A 22712-nucleotide genomic window follows, 5' to 3' on the forward strand; every position below is an offset into this window, starting at 1 on the left:
GGCTGCCACACAGAACTTCGGAGAACATGGCGAAACCAGTGGTTTTTCATCAATAAGTAACATATGAGTGTAAACTGGGTCTGATCGACCAAGATACCGGTACCTACTGAGCAAGGGAAGCTTAAACTTACACCTCCTGATATAAAGGGCAATGAAGTAAAACATGTTCTGTGATTCCAGTCTCCCGTCAAGGGACCTTTTTCTATCGCCCATCCAAAACTGCAGAAGGGAGTGTGTGCTTCCCTGTGACTATCTCGAAAGATAAGCAACCGAGGAAACAAAGTGTTTAAGAAGAAAATTTTTAAAAAGCCACTCTGGATCAGACCAAGGCCCATCAAGTCCAGCAGTCTGTTCACACAGTGGCCAGCCAGGTGCCTCTAGAAGTTTCAGAAGACAGGAAAGCACTATTGTGTGTTATTTTGGCTCGTCTTCATAAAGGTCTTACATGGATTCTGTTTCGGGGCTCATTGCAACTAAATCTCTACCCTGAGAAATTTGATCGCAGATTCCCAACATAACACAAAGCTGGTCCTTAGTCATGATCAACTAGATCCAAGCCACATGCACATAATTTGGAGCACGTTTCTTGGATTTTTTTTTTTTTAAAGCTCTCTTTCTCTCTCTTTCCTGCAGTCCATGGCTTGCTGGCATTACCCCAACCCAGTAGCATCCTCTTCCCTTTGTTGTGGAGTTCCAAGGAGAAAGAAGAAATTGCTGAAACCTGAGCTGTGTGACTGGATGGCAGAAGAGGGGAGGACACAGCAAGACGGAGGTGGTAATCTGACCTGCCCCCCCCCCCATATTTATTCATTTTAAGGAAGCGTCTTTGAACAGCCCCCTCTGCCTGGGAGCTTTCCAAAGTTCAAAGCAGAAGCGAAGGAGAGCCGATGTCACTCTGGGGCCTTAATCTAATCACAGCGTCTCCTTTGATTTAAAAGTCCACTTGGGAGGTAGAGAATATGTCTCCAGAGCCTTTGAAAAATGGAGGTTCAAGTTGTTTCTGCTTACTCACTGTCTTACTCTCAGAACACAAACCCAACAGTGGTTTATTTAGAACTGACCGGGCTAGTATTATTGGAAAGGATGTGCTACTCAGGTGATAAAAACTGAGGGAAAGTCAATCAGGGCCAATTAGGGTTGCCAACCTCCAGGTACTAGCTTCATGGCAGAGTGGAGATTTGAAGCCGGGTCTCCCATATCCTAATCTGATACTCTAACCTCTACAGCATACTGCCCACTTATATGCTTCAAAACAAGGGGGGGCTGTGGTTCAGTAGCAGAGCATCTGCTTGGCATGCAGAAGGTCCCAGGTTCAATCCCCAGCATCTTCAGTTAAAGGGATTAGGCAAGTAGGTGCTGTGAAAGACCCCTGCCTGAGACCTTGGAGAGCCACTGCTGGTCTGAGTAGACAATACTGACTTTGATGGACCAAAGGTCTGGTTCATGTGTGTTCATGTGTGTTCAAGACCTGGTTTTGCCACTGATGCTTTCATTAAGGGCCCGGCTCAACACAAATCTCTAGGGAGAGAACGAGAGTAGAGGAGTAAATCCTCACTAGGCAGATGCAGGCCCTGACCTGGATGGCTCAGGCTAGCCTGATCTCATCAGATCTCAGAAGCTAAGCAGGGTCAGCCCTGGTTAGTATTTGGATGGGAGACCACCAAGGAACGCCAGGATTGCTGTGCAGAGGAAGGCACTGGCAAACCACCTCTGTTAAGTCTCTTGCCATGAAACCCGCAAAAGGGGTCGCCATAAGTCGGCTGCGACTTGAAGGCACTTTACACACACACAGAGGCAGATGCAGAAAGTTTGCAAACAAAAACTCTAGGGTCAAGGGCCCATGAAATGTAGGAAGTACAGCGTGAAATGTGATTATGTCAATGACAAATCTAATCAGGAAAAATGCAGAGACCCTTTGCTTAGCTGTGGTAAGCTAGCCAACAACTGCAATGATTGGGTCACAGGTTTGGTTAAGATAGTCACAGTTAGAGATAAAAATCCCGAATCTTGATTTAACCTGGGAGGGGGTGGTATTGTGAAACCTCCTTCCTCTACATCCTGCAGTTAACAGCCTTTTGACCCTCCTGTTTGTTTGTTTGTGTTCTTCAAACCTCCCACATTAAATGTGAAGACACACTAACAGCTGAAGGACTCTAGTCTGTGAAACCTATGCCGGAATTTTTAAATATTTGTGTTTTTTAAAAGGCGCGTTATATGGTAAAGCGTTATTTCTGTTTCTTAGATGAAGAAGTCAGACTGGGGGACAGCGATCGGACCCAAGGATCTCTTTGCCTGCAGGGTTCTTGATTTCACAAGTCATAAATCTCGGCCGGCTCTCTCGGCCCAATACCCATCACGCCGGCTCGCACCCTTTTTGTTTGGCTTTCACGGAAAACCGACAGCTCGTCCAGAAACATGGCTTCAGAGAGCTCTTAACATCTTTCCCCTTCACGCCAGCACACAAACACAGTGGTGTCTTCTCTGGGTTGTAATGGATTGGTGTTTGCCAGGCAATTAGCAACGCTTTTTACAGTTTGATCTCTCCCAGAGTGAATGGGGGAGGCAAAGGAGTCTGAAGGGTTCTTTTTTTTAAAAGAAAAGGTTCCCAGAGAGGCCCACAGAAGATAAGGCCGAAAGGGCCCTTCACAGAGATGAGATTCCCCTGCTGTGGCCGGCTCAAAGAGGCCCACACCGAAATCCCCGGGGCAGAAGATTGACTGCTTTTCTGGCAAAGAGGACAGCATGCAGCAGGAAGTTACGTCTGAGTCGATTTGGTGGGTCAGGAAGAAGCCACACACGATCAGTGTGTGCAAAAATAAAAGGGGTCATAACACCGATTTGCTGGAACTGAAAAATAACTTCCGTCGTCAGGTCGGTTGTGAAATCGTGCCTCGCTGCCTCCGAAGAGTGGGTCGTTCCCGATACTCTTGCTCTTTCAGAAGGGCTGCACGGCCAAAAAACCAAATGACTGTTCTTGGCAAGCATTCCTTCTGTGGAGGAATTACTCTTTTGGCAGCAACCAAACTTAGACCCAGAATGAAGAGGGGGAAAGAAACTTAAATTTCTTACTGGTACTTCGGGTTGCCAGCTCCTGCTTGGGAAACTCCTGGAGATTTGGGGGTAAAACCTAGGGAGGGATTTCTGTGGGACATAATTCCCTACAGTCCGCCCTCTAAAGCAGCCATTTCCTCCAGGGGAACTGATCTCTGTCATCTGGAGATCAGTTGTAATTCCCAGAGATCCCCGGGCCCCATCTGGAGGTAGGCAGCCCAATGGTACTACTGTGGAAGGGGCATGCTTGAAGCAGAAGATGGGGGATCCACTAAGTGGTACTCCGTATCAGTTTGAACCAGCTTACTTTCACCCCTGCCCAGAATTGATGGTAAACAGCACCTACCAGGCCTATGTAAGTACTGGGAGGGGTTTCCCATGTTACACAGAAGCTAACCTGGGTATGCCATCAAGAAACTATGAGGTGGGTGTAGCCTATTGCAGCTCTTCAATGAGCATATCTTAGTGCTACCTGTATTTGACACGTTCATATTTGATATTATTAGGGGTATACCTTAAATCAAGCCTGAACTGACCCTAGAAGCTATAATGACTAAACTGAGGTAGTCGTACTTTGGTCACATTATGAGAAGACAAGAGTCACTGGAAAAGACAGTCATGCTAGGAAAAGTTGAATGCAGCAGGAAAAGAGGAAGATCCAACAAGAGATGGATTGACTCAATCAAGGAAGCCACGGCCCTCAATTTGCAAGACCTGAGCAAGGCTGTCAAAAATAGGACATTTCGGAGGAATTTGATTCATAGGGTCGCCATGAGTCAGAAGCGACTTGACGGCACTTAACACACACACCTTAAAACTGTATTGTATGAAATGGTCGTCATTATTGCGGAGAAGGTGAATGTGGAATTGTCCCAGAAACCCGTGTGGCATCAGTGGGCAATGAAAACAAGGCCTGCCATCTTGCAAGTACAGTGGCCAAGAAGTCCAGTGGGAGCCACACACCTGCGTAATCTCCCCCTGTCCCAAAATAAAGAGAACCTGTCCAGTTCAATCACTTCAAAACTTCATGAAGTTGGCAGAAACTTTTTTTTAGTTTCATTAAAAATAGATGGGAACCAGCATGACTGACGTTGTGAATAAAAGAGGTGAAATGGGTTATAAGAAATCTGTGATGGAACATTGTGAGAAAATAGTATGCTCGTGAGAGGGGGGGTTTCCTATGGATTTGTCTAGGTGTTGCTGATATTTCATGGGGGCAGGCATTGAAATCCTCCTTGGATTCACCCAAACTGGAGATGTCTGTATATGTTGAATAATAATAAGAGGAACTGTTGGTTTTTATACCCCGCTTTTCTATGCCTTAAGGAGTCTCAAAGCTTACAATTGCCTTCCCTTCCTTTCCTCACAACAGGCACCTTGTGGGGTAGGTGGGGCTGAGAGAGTTCTGAGGGAACTGGGAGTAGCCCAAGGTCACCCAGCAGGCTGCATGTGGAGGAGTGAGGAATCAAACCTGGTTCTGCAGATAAGAGTCTGCCGCTCCAAACCACCACTATACTGACACAGAAAGAATAAATGGCCCTGTTCTGCTATTTCTCCTCTTTCCCACATATGTATTTTTAGTGCCACAACATCAAGGGGGAAGCTTGCATCTACAAATCTGTCATGTTTAAGGCTGCCAACCTCCAGGTGGGGCCTGGAGATCTTCCTGAATTACAACTTATCTCCAGACTACAGAGATCTATTTCCCTGAAGGAAAGCTGCTTTGGGGAATGGACTCTATGGCCTTGCTGAGGTCCCTTTCCTCCCTAAACACTGCCCTCCCCAGGCTCCACCCTCAAATCTCTAGGAATTTCCCAAGTCAGAGTTGGCAACCCTAAACTTGATCAAATGCCACTGACCAAGGCTTCCTATCATCTCAAATGACACTGGTTTCACCAGAGTCTGTTCACAAAAGGAGCTACGAAATTTTGAGTGATCGAGACAATTTATCAAGTTATATGCAAGTGTAAAACCAAACCTGAGCTTTTCCACAGCATTAATGCTTTAAATACATAGGAATATGTGTAAACTGAGTGAGGGCCCATTGCTAATAATGGGACGTCTGTACGTGCCTCCCATTTCCCTATTCACCTTTCTGACTCGGCAACGTGCAAATTACTGGCGCTCACCTAGGGTTGCCAACTTCCAGGTACTAGCTGGAGATCTCCTGCTATTACAACTGATCTCCAGCCAACAGAGATCAGTTCACCTGGAGAAAATGCCCACTTTGGCCAATGGACTCTGGCATTGAATTCCCTCCCCTCCCCAAACCCCGGCCTCCTCAGGCCACACCCCAAAAATCTCCCGCCGGTGGTGAAGAGGGACCTGTCAACCCTACACTCACCCACAAACACATCTCTCCTCCATCAGCAGCAAAACCAGCAAGCTTCTTCCCCGACTGCCCTTAGTGGACTGAGAGTTGATATGTTCGCATAAGCTAAAGTAAACTGGAATATTAAGGACATTTACCTGACGTTCTTGTCTTGGACTCGCCTGCTGAATCCATGTCTCAAAGGGCTGTAGTCTGCCTGGTAGCACTGCCTGTCTTACATTTTTGGTGAGCATCCAACGTCACACTAGGTAAAAGGAAAGTTGACCACCCAGGCTGTGCAGGCTACACAGAGCAATAACCATGTGGGCCGGTTGGCTGCAGTGAGGAGTTTATTCATTCATTCATTCATTCCAATTATTTATTTATTTCATCGTCCACCTTTCTCATTGAGACTCAAGGCAGACCACAACTAAAAATCAATGTCGTAAGAAGAGTAAAATACCCACAGTCCATAGAATCAGAGAACGTCGCACTAACAACACAATATAATTCAGACACAGCAATGCAGGAATTACAAGATTGGAGAGCAATGCTGTGAAAATAATATATACAACAAAACCCCTTTGTATGCCTATAACTGCAACCTTTCCAGGAAGATCTGAAGAATTTTATGTTTCCCTTCTCCTCTCAGGCTCTTCTCAGGAGATAACCATCCAAGTAGCCAAATTCTGTCTCCGGCCATGTGGGATACATAAACAGCTGACTGAGATCAATAATCTTATTCCATAGATGGCACTACCTCCCCTTTAATAGCTTATTTTTAACTTAAATTTATTATTATTAATATTACTAATCTATTATTAATACTCTTCATCTAACTTTAATTTCATTGCCTTTTACTTACACATGGAGCTGATTCTGTATCGAAATAAATACTGATTGATATAATTGCAATGCCTTGCACAGTGCAACCAGATTTCCAAAAGATCCTTGGATCGGTCTCATTGTCTTCCCTGTCCTAAACCGTGAAAGGATTCGGTAACATAAATATCAAAGAGCAAACTAAAGTCAAAGCCGGGGAATGGAATCAAACATAATCTGGAAGGTAATTTGCTCCAGTTTCCAGCCTGACCTCAGTTTGTTTACCGATCCGAGTTTGGATATCTCCTTCCCGCTTTGACACCTTGGAGAGACTTAATTGATTTAACAGCATCTTAAAGAGCTTAGCTGGTCACGTACCTTTGTCAGCCTGAGTTACTTAAAAGCGTCAGAAAAAACGCTGCTCTGAGAGTCGGATAAGGCCAACGAAACCAATCTTTAAGAACATAAGAACAGCCATGCTGGATCTGACCGAAGCCCATCAAGTCCAGCTGTCTTGTTCACACAGTGGCCAACCAGGGGCCTCTAGAAAGCCCACAAAGAAGACGAATTTAGCAGCAGAATCCTGCCTGTGTTACAAGCACCTAATATAATAGGTATGCGCATCTGATCCTGGAGAATATAGGTATGCATCATGACTAGCATCCATTTTTACTAGTAACCATGAGTTGCCTTCTCCTCCATGAACTGGAGGGTGAGAGATTCAAAACAGATAAAAGGAGAGGGCTATTCGTGGCTACTAGTAAAAATGGATGCTAGTCATGATGCATACCTGTTCTCTACAGGATCAGAGGAGCAGGTCTATTATATCACGTGCTGGGGAACACAGGCAGGATGGTGCTGCTGCAGTTGTCTTGTTTGTGGGCTTCCTAGAGGCACCTGGTTGGCCACTGTGTGAACAGACTGCTGGACTTGATGAGCCTTGGTCTGATCCAGCCTGGCCTTTCTTATATTCTTATGAAAGCTTAAACCCTGAAAATCTAATTGCTCTCTAAGGTGCTATTGGACTCGAATCTAGCTGTTCACCTTGCTTCTTTTATCTCTGTTTCTCTTTTTGAACAGAATATTCGTCTTCTGTTACATTCCCTTATTTTAAGAAACTTTTAAAATCCCATTTTTTCTTCCATAAATCAATCTAATTCATCTTCCTGCAACGAGTTCTGGTGAAGAGTCAGCATTTACCTGAGTGAATGAGTGGGCTATCCCCAGAGATACATTACAGCGTATTGACTGAAATGCGAATGCCTCTGATCTCTAAGTTGGGCTGTTTACTTTTGGGAAAGCAGAACAGCAGGGAATTCTGGGATATCACCACCAGTGCTGGTCCCCTCCCACCTTCTCAAATCTAGGCATTGATACTGGTACAGAATGCCAACAATGTGGGCAAATCTACCATGTGTTACTAAAGTTATCAGACAAGGGTGATTTTTGCCCTGGTAACAAATGGGAGCCAGCGTGATATAGTGGTTAAGAGTGGGGGACTCTAATCTGGAGAGCTGGGTTTGATTTCCACTCCTCCACATGAAAGTGGACTCTAATCTGGTGCACTGGGTTGGTTTTCCCACTCCTACACACAAAGCCAGCTGGGTGACCTTGGCCTAGTCACAGTTCTTTCAGAATGCTCTCAGCCTCACCTATCTCACAAGGTGTCTGTTGTGGGGAGAGGAAGGAAAGGAGATTGTAAACTGGTTTGATTCTCCTTAAAAGGTAGCGAAAGTCGGCATATAAAAACCAACTCTTCTTCTTCCAAAATGGAGTTTAGACAGCGGAAGGCCTTCATTTATGAGTAAGCTGAAATAATGCTATTATCTTGTTTGTGCTCTACTGTTACAATTCTCAAAGGTTTTCCTGGATTGGATCACAGGACACACCAGGCTAGTCCAATCTTATCAGATCTCAGAAGCCAAGCAGGTTTGGTCCAGGTTAGTACTTGAATGGGAAACCACCAAGGAAGTCCAGGGTCCCTACTCAAAGGCAAGCACTGGCAACCCACCTCTGAATGTCTCTTGCCTGAGGTCACCATAAGTTGGCTGTGACTTGACCACACTTTCCACCGCCATCACAGGACACAGCAAGTGGAATATTGACGTTGCCCTCTCCAGGGCTGGGGATGCTTGCATGGTCATGGTCCAACATATGCTCTTCCTCTATATTTATTATATTTTCCTGTTGCCCTTACTCCAGGGAACATATCTGGGAGTACGTGGTTCTTCCCTCCTCTGAGGAGAATGACTGGCCCAAGGTCACCTGTTGAGCTTCATGATCACCCATCCTGGCTAATAAGATCATGTAAGGACCACAGCAACAAACCCTTCGCATCTATTATAAATCAGTCACTAACTCAGGACAACTTCCCTCGGTCACTAAAAGAGGTGGTTATTCATCTGCTACTTAAAACACCATCCCTACACAAAAATGTTGTGGCTAATTATTGCCCAGTTTCTAATCTACCCTTTCTGGGCAAAGTGATTGAGAGAGTAGTAGCAAACCAACTCCAAGTCTTCTTGGATAACTCATCTGTCCTTAGGGTTGCCAACCTCCAGGTTTTGCAAACCAGAAACAGCACACAAGAACACTATGATATAAATATAAATATATTAAAGTGACAAGTGAAAAGGTGAAATAAGCAAAAATACAAACAACAAAATGCACAAATATATACAACAAAAAATTCCCAGCCTAGACAATTCAAACAATCCTCAGAAACTGATATGATATAACAAGTTCAAAGGTAAGTATTCAGATCACAGATCTTGAAAATGCTTGTTCTATATAATCTTGTATTTCTCTTTTGCAGGAAGAAGTAGACAGAAGGCTTGGGAACACACATAAAAACTTAATCCATAGCTTCATTGATAGGACGTGTTGTCTAGATCATGTGACCACGTTTCGCTATGGGCTTCATCAGCTATGCAATCAAAAAAAGAGGAAATAGAATGCACCTAATAGGTATCATTTCATAACGGACCAGACTGGTTCCTCACAAGGATCTCAAAGACAGGATTAGTTCTTGATGTTTGTTCCCAATATATTATATTTATATCTTGTGTGCTGTTTCTGGTTTGCCTTACCTACTATATAGCATGGAGGCTTTCCTTTTTTCCCTTTTTTTTCCAGGTTTTCCAACCTCCAGGTACTAGCTGGAGACCTACCACTATTACAACTGATCTCCAGCCGATAGAGATCAGTTTACTTGGAGAAAATGGCCACTTTGGCAATTGGACTCTATGACATTGAAGTCCCTCCCCTCCCCAAACCCCACCCTCCTCAGGCTCTGCCCCCAAAACCTCCTGCTGGTGGCAAAGAGGGACCTGGCAACCCTAGGTGTCCTAGACCCTTTTCAATCTGGCTTCAGGCCAGGCTACGGGACAGAGACAGCTTGCTAGCTTTAGTTGACAACCTCTGTCTGAGTGTAGACAAAGGCCAAGCCAAATCTCCCCAAAATCTCCAGGAATTGCCCAACCCCGAGTCAGCAACCCACAGCAGAATATAAATTTTCTAAATAAATACATCATAAACCAGGCTACCCCTGCCCAGTGGCCCAATCTAATTTCACTGTATTTACATTGGTGAGTTCCAGACAGCAATTGGCTAAACTGTTGATCAGGAACATGCCACATGTTTCAAGCACGAAACTGCCAGGATGTTTGAGGTCCTACCGCTGCGAGGGAAAGCAAAGTTGTCACTTTGAAGGAGATTTAAACATTATACATCGGATGTCTAGGAAAGCAAAACAGTAGATGGGTGAATTCCCCGTGCCCCGAATGAAGCCTGAAACTCTTTCTGAAGCAGACTTTGGGGGGTTCGCCCAATTTCTATACAGAAGGCAAAATCAGTATGGACATTCATGCGCGTTTAAAAGCCCCTAATGGTGAATTAATATGAGCAACTGTTAAGAGATGTAATCCGGATCCACGGGGAGTTTTTGGCTGCTGTCTTGAGCTGGATCTGTTCCAAGGGAGACAGACTGATATATGCTTCCCACTTAGATTTGCCATGCCTATATGTATTAGCAAAAAATATTGTAACCTTTGGCCAGACATGAACATCAATGCTTATTATTTTCTAAACAGTGACACCTGGTGGTCAGTTTTCTTCAAAACCTCCTCTGGTGGGGAAAACCTCAAGACTGGTGTCTCTCCCAAAAAAATGTTTTAATTCAATAGAAGTATCAAAGGGCAATAATTAGATAGACAATATCTCTGTGTTTTAAGGCAAGAAGGTATAAGATTTAAGAACTGAAATTAACTATTCCATTTACCGAGGCTGATAACCCTTTGGAGGCCGCCCCTACCGAGCAAGTAAAAACCAGAAGGACCAAGCATGGGTTAGGATTTCTCGGTTTCTCATACATATTGTACAGAGTGTATCCTATGTATTCCGTACACCTTATCAGAAAGATCTGTATCTATGTACTTATTTACTGGTTTATAATCCGCCTTTCTCACAGAAACTCAAAATGGATTACAACATTAGGAAAACAATACACTAAAGACATAACGTAAAGTGCGACAGCAGGATTACGGTAATAAAAAAGCACTACAGACCCTACCTACAATAAACTGATTCTTAAACTACCACCCTATTCCTTGTGTAGCACCTATCTGGATTGTTGAATTCTCTGCATAAACAGAGACCCTGAAATCCACATTTAATTATGCACTTTGGGGCCATTTATGCACGGACGTTTTGCCTTAGATTTGCACATTTTCCCCATCTGAATTCTCAGAACTCTGCAAGAGGGCTTTTTGTTGAGTCTTGGTCATTTATGCATGGGAGGTATTGTCTTGGATTTGCCCCTCCGTGTGTGTGTGTGTGTGTGTGTGTGTGTGTGTGTGTGTGTGTGTGTGTGTGTAAAGTGCCGTCAAGTCACAGCAGACTTATGGCGACCCCTTTTGGGGTTTTCATGGCAAGAGACTAACAGAGGTGGTTTGCCAGTGCCTTCCTCTGCATAGCAACCCTGGTCTTCCTTGGTGGTCTCCCATCCAAATACTAACCAGGTTTGCCCCTCTCTAGATGTACATTTTTTCCCCATCTCAATTCTCAAAACTCTGCATGGGAGCTTATTTTTGAGTTTTGAGAATCTGGATGGAGAAAATGGGCATCTGGAGAGGGGCAAAACCTCCCATGCATAAATGGCCTTTGAGTCAAGTACCACGGTTAGTGGCTCCAGATGGACCTGAGCGCATCAGCATCAATGTGCGCATTTATCCCTGCCGCACCAGCAGAAAAGCTAGCTTTGGCACCTGGGGCTTCTTATGCAAAAAAGGATTCAGGACTAACCATTCAAATGTTTGTTTCTGGGCTCCCCCACCCCCCTTCCCCTAAACCACTTCCTCTCCAAAGACTGCCTTCTAGTCTGGGGAGCCGCGAATAAGTTATATCGCCTTTCCAACAGCCTGAAGTCACTTCCAACCGTGTCCCTTATTATCTTGCAAAGCCGGGGCGGCTCAAGAAACCAAAGCCAACCGGTGTCCAGCGATTGCAGCGAATTAAGAAATCATCCGGAGCAATCCCTCCCCTCCTCCCCCCAAACCCTGGATTCTATGCAAAGTGGAAAAGAAATCCTTTGCTACTACCCGAACATACAATTGAGAGGGGGGGGGGAGCGTGGAGGGGTTTCCAAAGGCCAGCTTTTCCTTCCCTCTACACGAAGAGGAAATCAGGTGGCGGTAACGTGTGCGGATTGCATTTCTGTGCAAATGTTTGCAATTAACTTTAATTGAATTCACTCGAGTTTGAACTGGTCTCCGATCCAACACTGAATGGGCAGTTCTCTCTCTCTCCCCCCCCCCCCTTACAGGAGTTCCCTCCCTCTCCCCCCTCCCCCCCTCCTCTCCACCCTATTAAAACAACCTCCAAGGCTCACTTGTTAAAAGACCCCCTTAACTTGGAGGAGGCAGCCAAGGAGAAGAAGAAGGAGGCAGGGGGAGAAGAGAGAGAAGTGGGGGGGAGAAGAGAGAGACCAAAAGACGTCTGGAAAATATTATCCAGCCGCTGCTTCGTCTTGCCGAAGGAGGCTGCCACCGCCGCCGCTCCTGAGATATAGAAGCTCCATTCAGCCCGGACCAAAGAGACTTTTCCCTTACTGATGCAGGCAGAGCCTCTCTCAACTTTCTTGCAACTTCAGCTTGGAGAATCCACCCGGGGTCCCGCCGCCGGCAGCGACCCCGCCGATCGCCCTGCGGAAGGCGGTTGCTCCCTTTGCATCCCGCCGGGATCCCGCCGCTTAGAGCCACCGGGCGTCCCAGGTGGGGGGCGAGCGGGGTCTCCCTTTTGCATGGGTCCCCGGGGGTCCCTTCCCCGCCCGAGTCCCGCCGACCGCGCTAGTTGATCCGTGGCTTCTCCGGCTCGGCTTTGGCGGGGGCGACCAAGTCCGGACGCGCGTCGCCGGCATCTGCAGCCCCTGGATGAGCGAAAGGACGGAAGGGCAGCAAAGTGAGTGGTTGGTGGGATCTGGGATGGGGGATCTGGGATCTGGTATAGTATGCCTTCATTGGGGGGGGGGGTCTGGGATTCTCGCACCAGGGCGTGGAAGAAAAGGTGTGTGCAGACCAGATGTCCTGACTCTTCATTGCAAGGGCCGGATAGGCGAGAAAGAGGGCAGGGCGCACGGGGGAACGCCTGTAGCCCGACGCTGGTCTCTGCCCCGAAGGAGATTACAGTCTAAATCAACTGTTGGGTTATTGTTTCTGGTGAATCCCTGACGGGATCGATTTGTAGTCTTTTTTTTTTTTCCCCTCCCTCCCCTAAAGGCGAGGTATCGAAACGGTGCCCTGTCTTTATGATGGCTGGAGAGGCGTGCCTACACCTGGGCAATTGGAAACTTTCCCTGCCCTGGGAAAGTCAGACCTGACAATAGCAACGGTGGCCATTGATGCCTGGGAAGTTTCGCCTTGGATTTGCCACGCTCTAGATGCACATTTTCCCCATCCAAACTCTCATAATTCAAAAATGAGTCCCCATGCAGAGTTTTGAGGATTCGGGATGGGGGGAAAGGTGTGTCTAGAGAGCAGCGAAACCTCCCGTGCGTAAACGGCCTAAGTAAACTGGACGGTTGGCTCCAGCCAGAGGGATGCGCTTCAAGTTCAGAGGGCGCAGTCTCACGCGCTTACTTGGGAGCAAGCCCCACTGGCTTCCGCGAGGTTTCCTTCTGAGTAGGCGTGGATCGGATCCAGCTGCGCGTCTCGCCCGTGGGAATAAACGGGACTCCACTGGGCCTGGTTGGGACTGGGTCCTGCTGGTTTTCTTCCTCTAGTATATGGCCATATACTAGCCCCCCCACACACACCATTCTGCTAACGGACTGAAGTTCCTCGTGAGTAAGCCCCGTGGCAGTCCAAGCGACGCTCCCGGGTCAAAACGCGTCCGGGAAGGTTTTCGTTTCTCCCCCTATTCCCTTATTACCGCGCTCCTAGAGGGAGCGCCGTGGAAGTCGGTGGGATTACTCGCGAGTAAAGGCCTGGCTTTGACCCAATGGGACGGAGATTCCCACCCCCACCCCCGCTTCCAATTCATACAGTGCTTTCTTTAAAATAAATTATTCGCCTACGTTATAAAGTTCCTTTGGAGGTTGAAGATCTTGAGCCGGCTCCAAATTTCAGAGGCGGCCGTCTCCTGGAAGGCGGGGCTCCCCCCCCCTTGGACTGCATACACTGCAGCTATTTAGACACTTGTGAAAACATGAAACGTGACTTTGTCCCGCCCTCCCCTCTTCAAATAGCTGGGGGTGGGAGACGGAAGGAACCGGGGAAGGAGCAAGAAGGGAAGGGAGGGGCGCGGGCGTCAAATTCCCAGTTGCTTTTTTAGATTATTCGATGTTTCCGTAAAGTACCTGGGGGTGGGGTGGTGGTGGTGGTGGGGAGGAAGCACAGAATCTCTCAACGAGACTGGCCGGCAGGGCAGAGGCCACGAAGCCTCCCCTCCCACTACTTCTGTTATTCACCTCTGGAACTCACCGCCTGAAGATGTGGCGACGGTCCCTAGCTCAAAATGGCTTAAAAACTGGACACATTCAGAAAAGATGCGCCGCCATACCTGAGCGTAAGCCTCCCTGTTTAGAGGCAGTCTACCTCCGTGCATCGGGCGCGGTAGGGGGGAGGGAACACGTGTGGGTCGCCCCCGTCCATGTTCTGGAGCTCCGAAGCCTCCGAGTGAAGTACCTGGGGGTGGGGGAGAGAGGGAGCCCAGAAGCTCTCAACGAGACCGGCCGGCAGGGCAGAGGCCACGAACCCCCCCCCCGCCCCCTGCCCCGCCGGCTACTTCTGTTGTTCACCTCTGGAACTCACGGCCACAAGATGTGGCGGCGGTCGCTAGCTCCAAATGGCTTAAAAACTGGACACATTCAGAAAGGATGCGCCGCCATAGCTGAGCGTAAGCCTCCCTGTTTAGGGGCAGTCAACCTCCGCGCATCAGGTGGGCGGGAGGGAGGAGGGGGCACAGGAGGGTCGCCCCTCATCCCTGTCCGGGAGCTCCGAGGCCTTGGGCCCATCGCTTCTGGAAGCAGAAACCAGGAGGGAGGCGATTTATGCATGGGCGGTTTTGCCCCTCTCTAGATGCCCATTTTCCCCATCCAAATCCTCAAAACTCGAATAAGCCCCCGTGCAGAGTTCTGAGAATTCAGAGGGGGAAAACGGGCATCTAGAGAGGGGCAAAACCGCCCATGCATAAAGGACCTAGGTAGGCGTTTGGTCTGATCCAGCCAAAAGTAGACCCGTCCAACCGGGAAAGCATCCGGAGTTCCCCCGAGGTAGGGGGTCTGGGTGCTGGATGGAAGAAGCCAGAGGAAAGCCCCTGCACGGTTGGCGCTGGAAGACCCGGGAGGGGGCGGTTAGGGGGCAGGCCCTCCTCTGGAGCTCGGCCGGAATATCAAGTCACCAGCATCTTCAAGGGGGTTTCCTCTTTGTTTGGGGAGAGGGGGTGGAAGGCGGAGAGCCGGGCGACGTGGCAGCCTGCTCGCAGGCCACGCGGCGCCGGGTCCCGCTCTTCTAGCCATGCCCAGGGCAGAGGGAGGGAGGGCGAGAGGCTCGCCGGCCCTGGCTCGCTTCGGCTCCGCGATGCCTATCTCCATCCTCTGGCCAGGAGCCACCCCATTGTTCGCTTCCGACCGGCTCCTGCTCGGGGATCGACCTTCTCGGGTAGGCACCTCTCCAGGGACGAGTTGGAAGGGCCCCCCAGGGTCATCTAGTCCGACCCCCTGCACAAGGCAGGAATTACACAACTACCATCCCAACACACACACACACCAGCGACCCCAACCCCATGCCCAGAAGATGGCCAAGATGCCCTCCCTGGGATGAATGTGCTTAACCCTGACCGGATCATGCCCCCCACGTTGCTTTGACACTTTTGCCTGGGGTGGGGGGAAACACACGTGTCCACAGCCCCGTCTGGAGCGACCGAGCCCACCGGGGGCCCTCCCAGCCCAAGGCAGAGCTCGCACCATGGCGCGCTGGACGGAGCGGAAAGGCGCTCCTCTGGAGCTCCCCAGAGTCTGGTTACGGTTGTCCGCTGTAGTAGAAAAGGGCAAGAGTCCAGTAAAAGACTAACAAAAATATTTTCTGGTAGGGGATGAGCTTTCGTGAGCTACAGCTGAACTATCTGAACAAAAATATTTTCTGGTAGGGGATGAGCTTTCGTGAGCCAGATATCTGAAGATATCTGAAGAAGTGAGCTGTGGCTCACGAAAGCTCATCCCCTACCAGAAAATATTTTTGTTAGTCTTTAAGGTGCTCCTGGACTCTTGCTCGAAAACTCATACCCTGCCAGAAAATAATGTTGTTAGTCTTTAAGGTGCAACTGGACTCTTGCTCGAAAGCGCATCCCCTACCAGAAAATATTTGTGTTAGTCTTTAAGGTGCTACTGGACTCTGGCCCTTTTCTACTACTGCAGACAGACTAATATGGCGACCCACTGTGGGTTGTCAGCTGGAGCGACTCCATCTGGAGCGGCGGGAAGGGGAGAACGGGGGTGGGGGTTGCACGAGCGAGACACCCCCCCCGGCCCCGGCCTGCAGAGCCGCCTCCCCGCCAGGTGCTCGGAGCGATCCCCGGGCCGGCTGCTGCAGAGCGCGCGGGAAAGCTCCCGGCTTTGCAGGGCTGGCGGGGAACCCACGTGGCAGCCCAGCTCGCCTCCAAGAGCCGGGAATGCCGGCCGATGAGGTCACGGCGCCGAAACGGCCCGCCTCCCTTTTGTGACGCGGCGCCGCACCCTCCCCTGATTGGCTCGAGTCGCCGGGAAAGGGGTTCCCCGGCGAGAGAAGGAGCCCCGGACGGAAACGCCGGCGGGGACTTCTGCTGGCGCGCGAGAGGGCGAGCTGGGAGGGGACGCGGTGGGCTCGGTCGCTCCGGACGGGGCTGTGGACCCGTGTGTTCAGGGCCGGGGCCGGTCATTTTTGCGGGCGAGGCAAGCGTCACTCCTTGTGCCCACCCCCGTCTGCGAACTGGGTTTCAAAAACCGATGTAGAAAAAATAAAAGCACAAAACTTTTCTAAGATGTTATAGAATCATGAATGAATGAATGAATGAATGAATGGTTTTATTTGTATTTGGCCATTACAAACAAACATATCAAGGATACCACAGATACATAAGAAAATATTAGGTTAATAACATTCTGGATTAATAATAAATATACATAATGAAACTATGCTAAATTGATGCATACAAAAACAACAACAATAATAACTAAACATTGTGGTGGCTGTAGAATCATGGAGTTGGAAGAGTCCACCAGGGTCATCTAGTCCACACCCCTGCACAATGCAGTAAATTTACAACTGCCTCCCCCCACACACACACCCCAGTGACCCCCACTACATGCCCAGAAGATGAGCAAGATGCGTTCCCTCTCATCATCTGCTTAAGGTTATAGAGTCAGCATTGCTGACAGATGGCCATCTAGCCTCTGCTTAAAAACCTCCAGGGAAGAAGAACTCGCCACCTCCTGAGGAAGCCTGTTCCACTGAAGAACCGCTCTAACTGTTAGAAAATTCTTCCTAATGTCTAGACGGAAACTCTTTTGATTTAATTTAACCCCGTTGGTTCTGGTCCGACCTTCTGGGGCAATAGAAAACAACTCAACACCCTCCTCTATATGACAGCCCTTCAAGTACTTGAAGATGGTTATCATATCCCCTCTCAGACTTCTCCTCTTCAGGCTAAACATTATAATTAATTATATTCCATAGCACTGTTGTGGTACTTAACTTAAAATAAAAAGCTTGTTGGCTCCTATGGAATTAGATATATGAACCAAGAGGAAAGGTGGGATATAAATGTTTTAATTCATAAATTAATACATTGCATTAATAATTAGAATGGTGTAACTGTGCATAGGTACTGCGAGTCCTATGCAGAAGGTACTCAAGTTATTAAATTAAACCAAAAGAGTTTCCGATTCCGTCTAGACATTAGGGAGAATGTAGAACAGGTTCCTTGGGAGGTAGTAAGTTCTCCTTCCCTGGGGGGTTTTAAGAAGAGGCTAGATGGCCATCTGTCAGCAATGCTGATTCTATGACTTTAAGCAGATGATGAGAGGGTTGGACTAGATGACCGTGGTGGTCCCTATATCTTTTACATGATTGTAATTTTGACAGACCTGTGTCTACAAATCCATATAGGGTACTGATATCATGACCGGATGGGAATATTAAATTAATAGTTGTTCATGATTGACAAAATGCTAGACAACACTAATCAAAACCGTGCATAAAGCCAGCAAATAAAGCCATAGACATTTTAACTCCTGCAAGGTTTGTGCTAAGGACATTGAAGGGGGGGGGGGACTTGGTAGTGAAGTGGCAAGGGGAATGGGTTTACCCTTCAGAATATGCATGGATTTCTGATATCATTTTGACAGCATTATTAAACATTTTTCATATGTATGCAAAATATAGTTCTGTGGTTTTTTAAATACATAATTATGTAGAAAAATCATAATTTGGGGCTGTGGAGACTGGGGAAAGTACCTCCCTCCAATGGTTCTCTGCTTACCCTCTTGTCTCAAACTGAAACATTGCATTGACTAATCTGGGACAAGAAACAGGAGATTATTATTATTAGCTAAGGACTCTGCTAGACAAGAAACAGGAGCTCCTCAGTGCCATCCCAAGCAGGTTTACTAAGAATCCTACTCAGGTCTATTCAATGCCGTTTACTCCCAGGAAAGTGTTTTTAGGATTGCACTGTCAATAACACTTCTCAAATCTCTTTGAATACACACATGAAGCTGCCTTATGCCGAGCCGGAGCATTGGTCCATCAAGGTTAGTACCATCTATTCAGGCTTCCAGGGGGTCTCCAGGGTCTCAAGTAGAGGTCTTTCATATCACCTGTGAATAGTCGTAATCTACCTACCTCACAGGGTTTCTGTTGTGGGGAAGGGAAGGTGATTGCAAGCCAATTTGATTCTTCCTTAAGTGATGGAGAAAGTCAGCATATAAAAACCAACTCTTCTTCTTCCAGCATGGTGTGGTGGTTAAGAGCAGTGGTTTGGAGGCGGTGGACTCTGATCTGGAGAACCGGGTTTGATTCCCCACTCCTCCACATGAGTGGCAGTCAACTGGGTTTGTTTCCCCCTCCTATACATGAAGCCAGCTGGGTGACCTTGGGCTAGTCACAGCTCTCTCAGCCTCACCTGCCTCACAGGGTGTCTGTTATGGGGAGAGGAAAGGAAGGTGATTGTAAGCTGGTTTGATTCTTCCTTAAGTGGTAGAGAAAGTCGGCCTATAAAAACCAGCTCTTCTTCTCTTTTTCCTCTTCTTCCTCCTCCCCTGCAGACAACCCTCCTTCCAAACTGTTACATTTCTGTTCTTTGCCTATTGTCCATTTCCCCCCAAGCACTTATTTGTGGCTTTTTAAAAAGAAGTGGAACATGATGGGAACTGACTAGGGTTGTTTTCTCACCTGGTAAGGTTGAATGCTCAGCATCATGATTGGTGACCCCCACCCCCATCCATCTGTTATGGGCTCCGACTGCAATTTCTTTCACCAACCAATTCTCTGCTGTAGCAAGAGAAACTGACATGATGGCAGAAGGCCCTATCAGTTTCATTGCTGACCTACCTGGATTGTTTAAAAAGCTTTGTCCGGTACCACCTGTATTGCTGCATGCACCTGCCCTTGTGGAGACCCCTTCAAAAACTCCCCTTCACCCTCTTTTTGCCACTTGGTCTCTCAAGCAACAACCACCAGTACTCCAATGACACAATCATGTGTCCAGAATCAAGGGGAGGGGCTTTGGCTCAGTGGTAGAGCATCTGCTTGGCATGCAGAAGGTCCCAGGTTCAATCCCCGCCATCTCCATGTAAAGGGACCAGGCAAGTAGGTGATATGAAAGACCCCTGCCAGAGACCCTGGAGAGCCACTGCCAGTCTGAGAATACAATACTGACTTTGATGGACTGAGGGGTCTGATTCAGTATAAGGCAGCTTCATGTGTTAAATAAAATCACCACTTTGCCCATGACCACAGCGCAGTAATGGATGTGAGTAGTGGGAAGAACCCCCCTTTTAATCAATAATATAAGAAGCTATAGGAGTGAGAGACTGTGACTCAATATTAGAGCATCTGCTTGACAGGCAGAAGGTCCCAGGTTCAATCTCCAGCTAAAAGCATCAGGTAATTGGTGATGTGAGAGACTTCTGCCTGAGACCCTGGAGCGCCGCTGCCAGTCTGAGTAGACAATGTTGACTTTGATGGACTAGTAGTCCAATTCAGTGTGCAGCAGCTTCATGTGTTTATGTGTGTTCAACAACTAGAGGGGAGGTAGAAAGTTCAGAATCCACCCCCCTCCGGTTCTTTAAGTCAGCGCTGCATGGGAGACCCCATATCGGGACTGTCCCAGGACATGAGAAGGTTCAGCTGGTTTCATGTTTATAATAGCCCCATATTTTAGCATTATTGAAGCCTGGCCTCTCCTGTTCTTTAATTTGCACTTAAAACAGAAACCTGACGTCGGCTCCATCTGAACCCTGCCGTGAAGATCAATGGCATATAAAATCTGGAAGTGATAAATATGTAGCAGGAGAAGGCAACTGTTCTGGGGCAGTAAAGGCCTACAGATGTAACCTAACTGTTCAGTTTCCTCTCCATTGGCTGTTAAACTGGAAGGGGGGGAGAGAGGGAACGCTGACAGCTATTTTACGTTCATAATGAATGTACGCTGGGAATCATTTGTACTTCAAAAGATGGCTTGACTTACTCGGCTGCCAAAAGAAGTCTCGGCTCGTTTCCTGGAAAGGGAATGCCACTTCATAGCCATCAGCTAATGTTTAAATCGACATATGTCCTTATAGAGTTTGTGTGTATATACAGTAAGTGCGAACGTGAATTCCTACCCGCTGCACATCCCTGTATCACTGATGAATGTGGATCAGACATAAATCAATTCAGAAGCAAAGTGAGTTACTTTTGTCGAATAAAATGGTTACCGTATTTTTCCGTGTATGAGACAATGTTTTTTTTTCTTTAAAAATTTAAAAATTGGGGTTGTCTTATACACAGAATGAATGGTCGCCGCTGGCCCTGCCCGTCACCTGACAGACGTTGAACAGAATGGGTGGGGAAGAGCCCGGTCGCCCTGGCCGGCCAGTGTCCAGCCTTCCAATGGTCGCCACCCACCCCGCCCAACAGCTGACGGACGGGGAGGGCCTGGAGAGCCAGCTGATTTCTTAATTTTGGGTACCAAAAAATAGGGGTCGTCTTATACATGGAGGTATCTTATACACGGAAAAATATGGTAAATTTAGTTGCGTTATTACTATTGCACATGAACCTGCCCTATACTGAGTCAGGCTATGGGTCATTATTGTCTACCCTGACTGGCAGCAGCTCTCCAGGGTCTCTGGTGGGGGTCTTTCACATCACCTCCTATGTGATCCTATTTAACAGGAGAGGCAAGGTGTTGAACCTAGGATTTTCTGCATGCAAAGCAGATATTGTACCATGGAGCCATGGCCCCACCCATTAGTGTATCCCCACTGAATGAATATAGCACTTAACCTTTGAAAGACTGTCACACATGGATTTTTTCATGATGAAAAAAGAAAATGAAATATTAGGTCTACGAGGTGGAACTGACGAAGAAAATTTGAAACGGCTGTCTTCCTTTTCACTTATTGATCCTCCTGCCTCTGGAAGGAAATATACCTGCAATCCATACCTGGAAGATAAAAGAAAAATTATTAGTCTATAGGACTGAGAGTTTTGGACACTGGAAATGAAATTCTTGTATATGTATGTATGTTGATGTGGTCCTTGTATAATACAGTCTTTGTGTTTAGCTATACTAGGTGTATAGTTTGTCTTTGTCAGATTTTGAGCAACTACACTTGTACACAGAGGTGTCTGCTTTGGATTACTTAACCTCCAGGTACTAGCTGGAGATCTGCTATTACAACTGATCTTCAGCCGTTAGAGATCAGTGGAAAAAATGGCCGCTTGGGCAATTGGACTCTATGGCATGAAAGTCCTTCCCTCCCCAAACCCCACCCTCCTCAGGCTCCGCCCCAAAAAACTAAGAGGGACCTGGCAACCCTGCTCCCCTTCTAGGCATATTGTTTATTCAGAGGGAGAGGAAGGGGATGAGGTCAGTGAAGATGGTATTTGCGGCTGTCCTCAGTTGTGGGCCTGGTGGAAAAGCTCTGTCTTACAAGCTCTGTGGAACTCTTTTGGGTCCCACAGGGCCCTGATGTTACTAGGCAGAGCATTCCACCAGCATTCTCAGCGTCCTTCAGTGGGTATAGCAGGTTGGGAAATACCTGGATATTTTGGGGTGGAGCCTGAGGAGGGTGGGGTTTGGGAGAGGAGGGACTTCAATGGGGGCTAATGCCATAGAATCCACCTTCCAAAGCGGTAATTTTCTCTGAAGCCTGGAGATCAATTGTAATCCCAGGGGATCTCCAGCCACCACCTGGAGGATGGCAACCCTACATGGGCACCCTGCTGTGGAGCATGGTTCTAGTTACTCTCGTTCCTATTGCCTTTGGGTTGCACTGGCCTTGGTATCCTTAGACACATTTTTTTCCAGCCTGCTTGCAAATCAGCACTTTATTGTGCAACCCGTTCAAGCATTTCCACAGAAGCTTGAACTGAACCCCGTGCCCCCTCGGCTCCCCTCTGAAGAGACAGGTGCTTGAGAACAGAGGAGCACCAAGAAAGTAGCAAACCAATCCTGGCAATACTGGCATGGCCAAGTTAGATCTTAGTGCTGATCACCATTTCTCTCCCAAAATGTCTGGGGCTGGATTTGCTTTAAACTTCTTGCTTTTTTCCTGCTGCTCAAATCCTCATTATGCTGCTCGGGCTCTCGGCCAGGAATCACAACCCCTGGCAGCTCACTGATGAATGTGTCTATATGCATTTTTCAACCCTTGTCATATTAACATCCTATATTTTAGGCGTACGCTTAAAACTCTTGGTTGTAAACAACAATGTCCCAGGGCATTGTTACATGGACAGGATTTATTCAGTTATCTACTTCCAAAGGAGCCAGTGGGGTGTAGTGGTTA

At 47.7% G+C, this 22712-nt stretch overlaps 1 protein-coding gene across 1 annotated transcript in view; it reads left to right on the plus strand.

The window, feature by feature from the left end:
• Positions 1–12621: 12621 nt before the first annotated feature.
• The window catches only part of HAS2 (hyaluronan synthase 2), a 41526-nt gene continuing 31435 nt past the window's right edge, over positions 12622–22712 (plus strand). The window contains exon 1 of the mRNA XM_056854751.1: positions 12622–12640. The gene's annotated coding sequence lies outside the window, so the exon portion shown is untranslated. The remainder of the gene's footprint in view (positions 12641–22712) is intronic.

The sequence above is a fragment of the Euleptes europaea genome, chromosome 8 (genome assembly GCF_029931775.1).
Source record: "Euleptes europaea isolate rEulEur1 chromosome 8, rEulEur1.hap1, whole genome shotgun sequence".
NCBI lineage: Eukaryota > Metazoa > Chordata > Lepidosauria > Squamata > Sphaerodactylidae > Euleptes > Euleptes europaea.